Source organism: Pelodiscus sinensis, chromosome 2, assembly GCF_049634645.1.
Source record: "Pelodiscus sinensis isolate JC-2024 chromosome 2, ASM4963464v1, whole genome shotgun sequence".
Lineage (NCBI taxonomy): Eukaryota > Metazoa > Chordata > Testudines > Trionychidae > Pelodiscus > Pelodiscus sinensis.
The window spans coordinates 19,584,681-19,596,246 of NC_134712.1; positions in this window are offsets into that span (position 1 = coordinate 19,584,681).

Genomic DNA, 11,566 nt, shown 5'->3' on the forward strand with positions numbered 1-11,566 from the left:
ATAACTACAGCCTCTCCGGCTGGAATCGCAGGCAATTCAAGGATGTTTCACAACGCACGAGCAGAGGCCGTCCAGAGGAAAAAAAAAAAAAAAAAAAAAAACAGTTAAAACCCTTCCCTCACACGCTGTTATAATTAGCTTGAGGGCGTGGGAGGAAGTAACCTAAAAGCCACCTTAAAGGCAACTGGTAGAAATTAAATTTAAAGATGTAATCACCAGAAGCTAAATCTGCCCTAACAAGGGGACACATTCTGCAACATAAATCTCCTTACAGAGCATGAGCAAGTGATCCACCCCAGAATCAGCAGCATAGATCAACTGCTGCAGCATGGATATTATAAAAACCCTATACTAAGAAGTTTAAAATTAATAATAGCTAACTGCAATAATACACAATTAGATTTACATATTGAAAAGAATAAGGAGGTGTGGGGCTAATTGGAAAGCCCGCTCTCCTTACCAAATTAATATTGGATAAACTTGTGTCATTAAGAAAGGTCATTTAGCAGGAATCAAGATAGACCATAAGAAAGAAGAGAGAGAAAAAAATTAAAAAGCATGTGAAAGGAAAAGGAAAAGAGTTTAGAGTCCTATGGGCATAGTAGAAAGTAAATAAGAAATTTGATTGATACTTAACTGGTTAACTGTATAGAAGAATGAAATCTATACATTCAATCCTTAAGGTTAAATTTACTCTTTAAGAAAACAAACCATTGTTTTAAGAATCCAAGCTCTGAAACTTCACTGTCTCTGTTCAAGGCTGAGTTGATAGCACTTTTAGCTTGCTTTCAAATCCAAAGTTGTGTCTGCAAACTGCCTGTCTGTTCTAGAAAGGGGGGAGCACTGTCCCCCATAAGTAAGCCTGTAACATTGTATATGATTCTTTTCAGGAAAAGAAAACCTTTTGCTCGCTGAAATAGTAACTAGCAAGTGCCTTGTTCTAAGAAAAAGTTTCTGTGGCAGCACATTATTTGAAGCTTCACGCATTAAAGGAAAAAAGAGCCTGAACTGCAGTACAAGAGGGAAACTGAAGCATGTCATCTTCAACTTAATAATTGAACAATGAAGTAATTTACTCAAACCCTCTGAAGCTAGTGTGCAAAACAAAGCATACCATTAGGTAACAACAAAATAATAAAAATTAGGAAAGAACATCTGTAAAGAAAAAGTATTCTAAATATAATGCACTACCCCAATGTGGGTAGAAATATTTTCTTGTCTTTCAGATCATCAGAAAGCGCTGGTGCCAGCTGAAGAAAAACAACAACAACAACAACAAAACCATGGTTCTGTGTCATGACAAAATAAGTTTGTGTTCTGTCCAAGTTTGTCTTGTGTGTCTTAATTGTAATACGTATTGCAAATATTGTTGTGTGTAGGATATTGTTTTAATGAAAGGATAATTTGAGTAAAGCAGAAGCATTAATTTAAACCAACAAAATTAATAATTGGGCCCAATCAATTAGCAACTCTAAACTTAATCAATTAGCAACTTTAAAATGCAGTAAAAGGATAATAGTTTAGTAATTGTTTAAGCTAGGAGAATGTTAACAATGTCTCCACAGGTGAACAAAAAAGAACTGGAAGGAAGCAAGGAGCGCATCACATGAACAGGAGGATGGGAGACGGGTACCAGCCCTCTCCCCCACCAGACTGGTTTTGCTTTAATGGCTACATAAATAAAATATTTAGCTTCTGCAAATTTGCACACCAACCATAAAGGTGGTTTAGCCAGAGATAATAAGAAATCTATAAGTAACAACACGGGCAAGTGGGACATCAGCATATTTAAGTAAAGATGCCCACAACAATGAAGAAACTAATAACCTCACCATTGTAATAACAGCTACTTGCCCTGCCACTCATTAGTGCCTGATGCCTCAAAAGGCCTCAAGAATTATGGAATTGCATGGGTTCCTATTAACAATTAAACATCTGTGAACCATGCTTGGTCCTATAAGAGAAACAGTGACTCTAGTCAATGTAACGTCTTTCAAGTCACATACATAGAACAAATACACACTACTAGCAATAGGGAATACACGGCCTTGGGCCTCCCCTCATTCACACGTAATTATTTGTTTATTGTAACAACATGAACACTACAAGGACAAAGAATACACGGTCCTCTGAGTTAAAGTTTGTATGGAATATTGTGGGAAAGAAACTAAACACTAACATCAGGCCACTGACGTTAAACCTACTAACTCCCACTGGGGCTTACCACTTAAAGCCCAAACAAAGGTAACCCCTAAGGCATGGCTGTCACTTGTTAAACAAGGGCCATTGCTAAATTGCCCTAATTTAAGTTTTATTAACCAAGTCCTTGAGGACAAAATAGAGCCTCCCAATTGTGCATCATTCCCTGAACAGACCCGTCCCAGAACTAAAACAACTGTCACTGGTCCTTACCTCGGTGATGTTCCACACTGGTATAGACCAGCTGTGTGCTAGACTGGCTAATCGAATTGGCAAGTGCCTAATTAGGCAACGACAGGGCTTAGCAGATACCATCGCAGATTGGTTTGGGCCTGGAAACTCTGTCAGTAGCACTTATGTCCAGGCTGGTAGATGCAGTAATATCCAGTGCTTGTAAAGGCCTAAACACCAGCCAAGCTAATCAAGTGAACCTAAATAGTTTGAAGGATCTGTCCAGCTCTGTGTCCACTTCACTAAACCTAACCAGATATTTGAACCAGAGACTAATTAAATTGTTAATTAATCAAACTAAATTAAAGAAATTAAAAGGCCAGTATTGAAGAACAGGGTAAGCTTTAGCCACTACCACCCAGCCCTTATAGAAGTGGTAAGTCCCCATCTTCCCTGTGCCTATCCATGAGAGTGGGGAAGTAGAGAATTATTGAGGACCCAAAGGCTCATCTAGACAGGCCATAGTATAACCGTTTGTTTTGGCCCCTCTAGGGGTTCCTCACTCACAATGCTCAGAATGGTAACCTCCCTGCCTGTACCAAAGCAAGAGCATATAAATAGAGTAGAGAGCATTGCTTATTGTGAAGGTGTAAAAACCTCCCTGTATCCAGGGATTATTGCACCCACTTTGATAAAAATTTTATGTACCTGCCCATTTAACATCATGACGAATCTGCCTAGGTTTAATGTGATTCTCACAGAAAAACAAACATCGAGCTGGTCCAAATAAACGGTACCTACTGGTGTTTGACTACCCAGACAGATCACTCCATCTTGCCCCTCTACATATCTGTCTGTGTGCATAACAGTCCCCCACCGGGCGATCCTGACCGTTGATGAAATGCGGCTCTATCGCACTTCAGGAGTGATGGGTAACTTAACATGAGATCTTGAGTGGCACAGCGGAAGTAAGTACCAAGAGGAGGGTTTACTGGCCCTGCAGGCAAAGATCAAGGAGTTGGTGGCCAATGCTCAAAGATATATCGAAGCCGGCCGTCTGAGGTACACACAGATAGGGAAACACCGTGGACCATGCCAAACACCTACCTCTGAGGCACTCGACCAGGCAGTAGAGGTCAAACCTAAATCATGGGCAGTGCCTTCACCGGCGAAGAAATACCCTGGGAGTGGATTTAGGTAGTGTTTTGCCAAATTATGTGGGGAGTTTCAATCATAACATTCATACTGGTACTGATATTGTGCCGTCGCTTCCAGCGTAAAATAAACACCCTGAAATTACTGTATTTGACCTGGCGGGTCAGGGAACCCTAAGGTCAAAAGGAGGGAACTGTAGGGTAAACTGAGGCAGCCCTAAATGTGCTAGTAGGCCTCTAAACAGAATAACTCCATTCTAGGATTAAGGCCTAGGAACACCACAGTCAGGATAAGAACTGCAGACAGTAAAAGACCCTGGGCACCATAGCAACCACGTTCTAAAACACTCAAAAAGGGTCTCAGTTGGTAATGTAACACATTTTGCTTAAGATAACATTAATAAAATCTGCTTAAACTGTCTTGCTTCACTCCTAGATAATAAGCCTGAGAACCAAGTGCTGCACCAACTCAAGGCCATACCCGCCTGCTATAGCAACATCATCATCTATGCAGACTAAAATGTTATTACTGTTTTGCTGACATGTTTTGGCATTTGAACAATAACCACCTGTATATTAATTAACGAGCTGTTACTTTGCAATGGGCGGAGATATTATGTAATCTTTAGTAGTTCTATTGGCTTATGTGCTCATTTCGTCTTGCTGCTAGACCTATCAAATCATTTTTCCTCCGTCCACCTGCTGACTATATAATCTATTGTATTGTGTTAATTAACCAGTGTTCACCAGGGTAACCCCTGCGTGTCACTCCATCAGCTGGTGTAATAAATCCTCTGCTTGTTTTCACCTGCATCCAGAGTGTCCTGGCTTATTTCCAACAAACCCTTAAGCAGTAAGAACTAGGACCACCACATTTGATGGTCAGCATCCTGTTCTCATAAGCTAAAGCAAGGTCAGGGTTTGGTGGTGCCAGGGCAATGGGATGTGTGTGGAATGCGATTGTTTCCCATCAAACGGAAAAGGAGAGGCGAGATAGCAGAGACAGTTATACTCATGAATGAGCACAGCGGAGCAGCAAGTGCCCCAGCCCTGGAGAGCAGCTGTTGGCCATCAGCACAGCCCCTGCCACCACAGCATGCCTGGAGGAGCAGCTGCCGGCCGCCATGCAACCCCCACTGACCAGGTGAGCAGGTGTGGCATGTTTGTATAATTTTTGGTGGTGCCCCATTAGCCACACCCCCTGACCCCTGTTAACCAGGCCTCTGGAGGTAACACGCTTGGGGCAAGATGGACACATGACCAGAAGTAAAAGGTGTCATGTCACCCCTCTCGAAGGACTTTTCCCACCATCCTCCTACCAACAGGGATTAGTTTGGCCCCCACGAAACCCGCCTCATGCAACTATCCTGCAATTGCATTAACCCAATGTGTGCGAGGCTGGGGGAAGTGTTCCCTCTAAGGTTATGTCTACACTTGCGGCTTCTTGCACAAGTACAGCCGTTCTTGCGCAAGAATCCACAGAGCAGTCACACTGCCCGCCTGCTCTTGCGCAAGAAAATTTACTGTATGGCGTGGTAAAAGAGAGTGTCTTGCGCAAGAGCTACGCTCTTTTCTAACAGGTGTAAGCTCTCTTGCAGAAGAGGGCAGTGTGGATGCTCGGCAGGGATTTCTTGTGCAAGAAACCCTATGGCTAAAATGGCCATTGGAGCTTTCTTGTGCAAGAGAGCATCCACACTGCCATGGATGCTCTTGCGCAAAAGCACAGCTCTCACATGGCAGTGTGGACGTGTTCTTGCGCAAGACTTCTTGCACAAGAACCCAGTGTAGACGTAGCCTAAGAGTTTCCTCCCATGAGCAGAATGGATTTTGTGTTGTGCACCTGTACTGAGTTCATGTGGCTTGTTTGGATGTGCCACTGTGGCACCTGTTATTAATAAATATTTTATAAACCTTTACCTTTTCTCTCTGCTGACATGTCTCCTCCCCTTGCTCCATCTGCTCCCCTGGTGCCTGCTGCCCCCCAACTCCTCGCCCTCCTCTGCTGTCCTGACTCCTGCCCTTTTCACTGCCCTCAGCCCTCCTGCAACCTGCCCCCCTCCACCAGCCCTTCTCTCCCCCCTGTGCCCACTCTTCCAATAGCCCCACTCTAATCATGTGAGCTACACCTTCTCATCCCCTCTTCTAACACCTCCCTTTACACACCTGCCCTGCCTCTCTCCTCTGGTGCTGGTCCCTCCCCTGCAGGTGTCTGCTTCTGCTTCACCCCCAGAATCTCCTGGCACCTGCACCTTCCCTTAGCCCTGCACCCTCCTGGTGCCTCCCCCTTCCCTTACTGCCCCTGCCCCCTTTGCCCTCCTTTTCCCTGATGTCCATCCCCTCACCACTCTCTGCCCCCGTTTCCATCCTGCCTTTCTGTGCCCTCACACATGACTTGCTCCATCCCCACCTTTCTCATTCTTACCCCTTCTTTCAAGCCTTCTCCCAGCACCTCTCCTTCCTCCCTCTAGCTCCCAATGCCCTTCTCCTCTCCTCTCCTCTCCTCTCCTCTCCTCTCCCAGCATCACCCTGTCCCCCCTCCCACTGACACCTCCCCTCCTGCCCTTTTCCTCATTGTCTGCACTTGGCCCCCTGGCATTTGTCTCTCCTCCACGCTGTCCCTTGGTGCCTTCCCCTTTGTTCCCCCTCCCCCTCCGCACAAGCCCCTTCCTCTCCCACCCCTTCCCCCTAGTTTTCCCCCTCCCCTACCTTCTGAATTCCACTTTGCAGGGCTGGAGTCTGCGCTCGGGCCCTGGACTCCGAACCCAGAGCTAGGCCGAACGGTGCAACGCGGTACTAAGCAGTTTTAAAGTTCCGAGCCGTGATGTCACGTCACGCCTGGTGTCTCCCGCTCACCTGGGAATGCTGCGCGTGGCAGCAGCAGCAGCCGGCAGAGCGCGCCGGTGAGGGGGAGACACACTGAAAGCTGCACACGGCAGGGACGGTCTGGGGCCAGGGTGGGAAGATGCACGGGGGGGCTGGCAGGTGGGGGCCGGGGCCCTCTCCAGGCAGAGCCGGGGGAGAGACCCAGCTCCAAATATCGCTGGAGCAGGGCCCCCAGCTCTGAATATTGGTGGAGCATGGGCACCACGAGCCCATATAACTCGCCACCCATGCAGGTGAGGGTGGCGATAGGACAGTACCTGTAAGAAATTTAAGTATGAAACGGAGTGCAGAGATTCAGGGTAAAGGACTGGGGGAAATGGGAGAGCTCAGGGCAGGAAGCTGCAGAGATGGGGTGGGAGGGCTCAGGGCAGAGGTGTAGGTGGTGCAGGAGTCAGGGCAGGGGGTTGGGAGGCATGGGATGAGGTGCGGGAATCAGGGCACAGACCTGGGCAGGGAGGCTCAGAGCAGGAGCTGGGATGTGAGGACACAGTGGATTTGGGGAGAGCTTGGGCCTGGGAGTGTGTACTGCCCCACTGGCAAATCCCCAGGACTAGCTGGAGTGGCACGGACCAAATTGCCCAACTGACTGAGTACTGGGACTTTAGCCTGTGTGCACTATAGCTGTACCACCCATTGTACAGGTAGCATGCAGAGCCCAGCCGGCCAGTCTCTTACCAGTGCACTTCACTGGAGCCCACTGGCTTACTTTTTACCTTTGGTGCATTGTCACTTGTTAATCCTGATGATGGACACTGGTTTTGAACAAGACTGGCCAATGTTTACTACCTTTCTGAAAAAACTCAGCTGACCCTCATGTGCAACAGTGAAAAATTCAGCAGTTGAAAAAGTGAACTTTCTCGCCATATTCAAAAAATGTGCATACATGGCTGATGAATGCACCAGTACAAACAGACATCAATAATTAAGTCATTGTGTATGCTATCTTGATGTCTGTGGTAGGCCAGTAGATGCCCTTTTGATGTTCAATTGAAAGAAGACATATCAGCTGCATCTGTGACATCTCTGAAGAGGTAAATCCTTGTAAATTAAAATCCCAACAAATGGTTGCTTGTTCATTTGATGGAGCTACAAACTTCTCTGGAAGATAGTGGAGAACAAATTTTGCTCAGAGAAGTTTCTCCTGTGCACACTGTAGAGGCCATCTACGCCAGCTGTACCTGTGTGATCACCCGTACCTGCAAAGATGCAGGTAAATGTAGTGGCAGTGGCCCACCAGGGGCTAACCCCAGTGAACCGCAACCATTTTATTGTCCACTGGGTATGTTAAATATCAGTTAATTGAATAGTCGATTAACCTCATGAATTCTTATTGGTTACTTGACTAGTCTCTAGGCTGGGGGTGGGACCAGCAGCCAGTGTATTCTGGCCCCAGTTCCGAGGAGCCCCCTGCCACTCTGTGCTGCTGCCACTCTGTGCTGCTGCTGTATCAGAGGCAGCAGCGCAGGATGCCAGATGGGAGCTGGTCCATGAAGGGAGCCAGTTTTAAAACCAGCTCCCCTTGTGGACTGGCTGCCTATCGGTATCAGAGGCAGCAATGTGGGGTGGCAGCAGCTCCTGTCCAGGGCAGATCTGAGCTCCCAGACCTACCATGAGCTGGAACTGAACTGGGCTGTATGCCCACCTGGCTCCTAATACACTTTAAATACAGAGCCACAGCGGCGGTAGGTCCCAGACCCGGTGTAAACTGGGACTGCTGGCCAGCCTGCTAAAAAATATACTGGGGGGGGGGGGAATGCATATAGTCTATGGCATTAACAGATAAGCTTTTTCTTATCGGTTAATCGGCTACACTATTACATCCCTATTGTCCACCCCTATTTAAAGCCAACACTTGCTATCTCAGTGTCCATGTTAACTATTTAATCACTGACCATTTTAGTGGATGGAATAGGCAGGGGTGAGAGTGAAGTACACTAGACTGGTAATTGCTGAAGGGAAGTGAATGAAGAAAAAAACCCAAGTGACTCACAAAGACGGATGTGGGAGAGATAGCTAGAAGGGCAGAAGGCCATTCATCAATTTTACTGTGACAATAAGGCACTGAACAAATAATGACCAATAACTAAATGTGTGCTGTAGTTACTAAATAAAAGCCATAACATTCTCCCTTTCATTTCTATGCAAACCTTATGCTGATGATGAGCATTCAATGTTCAAGAATATATAATTCTGAATTTATACCCCAGCCCATAGTCACAGAGAGTGAACCAGTGGATCATTGTAAATATTGATGTTTAATTGAAATAAAACTGCTGCATTGCATCTGGTTTAGATGTAAGGTTTTGTCAGTCCTTTAAAATCTTATAGATAATGCTAGATTGACACAACTTTCTATTCAATAGTATTTTTCTCAAGCAGCTTGTTCATTGTTTAAATAGCCCTGTACTCTTATTTTTAACTTCTTGAAAATGGGAGTACAGGACTATTTAATTTTTTATTTATTGGCACTATATAATACTAAAATATATCTAAAAGATATATTGTTGTTTGAAATATCATGAAGAATCAGAACATAAAGTAATACTCACTGAAAGAATTGCACACTTAATTACTTGCTCCTTTTAATATATATTACTGTTAACTTGCACGAATAACAATTTTTGGTCTATGATGATAATAGCAAGAAAATAAAAGCCATAACAGTGGAAAGAAACTTAATACCCTATTGGCTTGATTTCTTGGCTTGTCCCTATGATAAATTAATTTTTTCACACTCATCCCTCCAAAACAAACTTGTAATCAAGGCTATCAGTTTTTTATGTGTCCTATCCTATCACACCCTTATAAAATATAAAAATTAAACTATGAAAATTAATTATTCTGTAATCTTTATGTCTTCTCTGCTGTCGTATAAATAAATCATCACCTGGTACAAGTCTTAAGCTGGTACTGTCTGTTTGCTATTGATAACAGCTATAGGACACACCTGTTAATCGAGCATGGTAAGTTTAAGCGTTTAATATGCAGCCAAATTCTTATGCTTACCAGACTCTTAGAAGACATTTAGTGGTAAATTAGAGCTAAATAACAGCACAGAACATTGAAAGCCAGGACTGGTGGCTGTAAATAAATTTCATGAGGCTGTGGGATACTTGACCACACCCATGATAATTAGACATCTGGCTCACTAAAATCAAAATACCGGACCATGAATGTTGCTGGATTAGAGAGGTTAAACCTATTTAAGAAGTTAGTGCATATTCCTAGATATGGCCCTTTAACACCCCTGTAGTCATAGGACAAAAGGGTTACAGCTTGTTGTCATAAGCCATAAATCCATTGTTTTTATTAAGAATCTAGCAAAGTTATGGACTAAGATCCCAGGCTCAACTTTTGAAAGTGTTGTGCAGGCTTTCTTTGCATCAAAGACTCACTTGATGGAAGCCATTAACAACTTCCAGCATAAAACCCTGCCTCTCAGACCTGCCCCATTGTCCTAATCGAATTTAAAATGTTGATACCCTGAGTAATATCCCAGCCAGAAAGAAAAGAAGTCATTTAAAAAGTTAAAAATTACACACACTTAGCTATTTACATAATGATTTTCGGTCAGGACACTTTCATATCACCACCAACCTAAATCAATATTACTTGCATCCGAATCTTGGAACTTTCCATTCCCTGCCCAGTTTCCTTTCCAACTGGGAGTGGCTGCTTTCAGGAAGCTCCGGGGGAGAGTCTATTGATTCTGTGGAATCTGCTAAAAGGGAGAGTCCTCATCTATTCTGCTCTGTTGAGTTCATCACTGTCACAGATCTTTCAGCCTCAGCTTCCACATCTACATTCTCTGGTTTTGGAGCAGCTGACCTGAATTCTGTTCCTCTGGTACCTTCTCAGGCAGTCTTGATGGCCATTTGTCAATACTGCCTCCAGTTTGTAAGCGCTAGCATCTATGTCTAATATGATTGGTGTTCTGAAACATTGAGACTAAAACAGGAGCTATCACTGGGGCTGTTTGGGACTCTGAAAATGCTAAATCGCTTTTTGTTGATCACTGAAATCGTTTCCTCTTCTTGTCTAGCCTGTGCAATGAATTCACAATTTGACAAATGCACAAATAAACTTTCTATACTAGGACAGAGCCCTACAAAACTCTGTACATCTATGAGTGTCTGAGGAGTTGGCCGGTGCTACACATTCTTTTTGTTGGTGGAAATTCCCTCCTCACTGATTGTGTGCCCAATGTGCGACAGTGCACTATAATTTTTTTTAACAGTTCCAACCAAAACTTTTGGAGCTCACCTTCACCACTTTCTTCCTTATAGTTTCCTTATATATTGACACTTATTAAATCCACTTATTCACATTTGCAACTGCATTTCCCTTTTTAGTATTGGTTGTTTGCACAAATATTGAAAAAATAAACAGGAATCTGCTCCTGCTTCAGCTCTGCAAGAGTGTTGACAAATAACATTTCCACAAGACCTTCGGTCTCAACTAGGTATCAGCCACTCCCCAGTTTTCCCTTGCTGGAAAGCTAGCATAGCATATAGATGTTATTATGGACTCTTCCATCTTTTGAAGGAATTTCAATAGACTGAATGTGTATTAAAATACCTTCCCTGGTATTTATTATACAGTTATTAGCCATAATGAAAAGCCAAACCAATTATTAGCTCTTAGCCACCTAAAGTTTTTCTCAAATTCCAGAAGTCCAATTTTCAAACCCACTTTCCCACATTTTTGGATGGGTATGTGACCCCCCCCCCCCCAGTCACTTTCTCCATTTGAGGCCAATTGGCCATTTCAGTTTTGGATCCCTTATTCTCTGGCATTATTAGTAGGGCTGTCAATTAATCACAGTTAAGCCAAGCAATTAACAGTATTTTAATCTCACAATTAATCATGACAACCCTAATTATTAGCATGTCTGCTCTAACAACATATGTCTGAGCCAGTATTCTTGTGAAATTCACAGATCTGATTACCATTCAAAAGCTAAATTCCCATACAGGCAGTCCCCGACTTACGCGGATCCAACTTACGTCGGATCTGCACTTACGAACGGAGCTTTCTGGCCCCGGAAGTCGGGGCGAGAAAGCCCCGTTCGTAAGCTGCTCCGGTGCCCCTGGTCTGCTGGAGACCGTCTCCAGCAGACCACGGGCACCGGGCGGGTTCCCGCGCTTCTGAGGCTTTGC